The sequence below is a fragment of the Asparagus officinalis genome, chromosome 9 (genome assembly GCF_001876935.1).
Source record: "Asparagus officinalis chromosome 9, Aspof.V1, whole genome shotgun sequence".
Lineage (NCBI taxonomy): Eukaryota > Viridiplantae > Streptophyta > Magnoliopsida > Asparagales > Asparagaceae > Asparagus > Asparagus officinalis.
This window is the reverse complement of record NC_033802.1, coordinates 56,217,161-56,218,713: the sequence shown is the minus strand read 5'-3', so window position 1 is coordinate 56,218,713 and position 1,553 is coordinate 56,217,161. Positions and strand designations below refer to the sequence as shown.

The window sequence follows — 1,553 nt, the reverse complement described above, 5'->3', positions numbered from 1 at the left end:
AGAGAGTCCGGTTCTGGTACGCATAAATGCGTACGCATTTATGTCCGCAAAAGCCCAAAATTTTTTGAGAAAGCGGGCCCGACGCGAGGTCTCAATCAGCGTAGGCTAGCTTTTGGTGGGGCCCTACTGCAAAAATCAGATGAACCCTTCATAACAACTCTTAAGGTTCGAAGTAGAAACAAAAGTGCTGAGCCTCTCTCTGAGCAATGGTGAAAGCAAACTACAAGAAATAAGGTTCGAAGTAGAAACAAAAGTGCTGAGCCTCTCTCTGAGCAATGGTGAAAGCAAACTACAAGAAATAAGAGGCTCCAAAGATCGAATCACTCCTTTCCTCACAAGTATTCCAAATGATGTCGCTGCTCCCCAAACAATCATTTCCTTTCGATGAACATCATAATTATCCACCAACAGAAACAAAAACTCCAAAAGGGTGTGAGTGATATCAACATATTGTGGCAAAGAATTCACCATCAAGAGCATTGCAGGCTCTATATTCATAATATTATCCACCTTCTCATCAAAGAACAACCAATCATTGAACAAAGCAAGCTTCACATTTGCCAGAAAATAGTTCTTCCACAACAAGTCAGAAGCCAACCAATGACTGCCCATCTTGATATAACATCTGAATGAATAATCTCATTCGAAGGATGATGAGCACAACATATAAACCGAACAATGTCAATAATAACAGTTTCACTACTGGGCAAACTCAAGTGTTTCTTAGCAAACCAAGCTTGATATCTCTTCTAATTCCCCCATTTCACACGAGTAAGCAAAAATCTCAAGTGGGTCTCCATTTCAGGACTAATTCTCAGCAAAAAATACTGACTTGAAGTCCTCACACAATACAACTGTGAAATATCTGTAAAGCCCGGTACCTAAAATTTACTAGGATCAAACAACAAATCTTTCCAAATTTATCTAAATTCCGGGATAAAAACCAAATCTTGCAGCAGCCTAACCAAATCTCTACCAATCTTCACACACAAAGCAAAGCATGCCGAGCTTGCTTCCGCCGTCGGAGGCGAGGCCTGTGTGCATCTCGACGGTCATCGCGCCCACCACCTGCCTCAGCCTCGCCGTCGACGTCGAGCATCCCCCCTCGAACTCCGCGAGAATCTCGAGGATCCTCGACCATTTCCGGCGATTCTTGACTCGTTTGGTCACCAGGATCCCGGCAATCGTGAGGGAGAGAGCGGCGCAGCCCACCGCTATGCCGAAGCCCACCAGGTCCATCAACGATTAAGGGGTCATGGCTGAATGTGGATGAGAGAGACACCAGAGATGAGAGAGAAGGGGATAGGTTTTATTTATGGGCTCTTTTGCATATACGCCTTTCTCAAAAAATTTTGGGCTTTTGCGGGCATAAATACGTACGCATTTATGCGTACCAGAACCGGACACCGCCACTCTTAAGGAATTTGCGGGCATATATATCAGTGCGTTTCTCATACGCACTGATGCGTACGCACTTTCCTCCGTTCTCTCTCTCCCCAAAAATTCAACTAAACTTTCCCCCAAATTCCTCAATCCCTCACCCCCTTCCTACG

At 44.8% G+C, this 1,553-nt stretch overlaps 1 pseudogene; it reads right to left on the bottom strand.

Moving 5' to 3' along the window:
* LOC109823468 lies at nt 136-1,049 on the bottom strand (annotated as a pseudogene).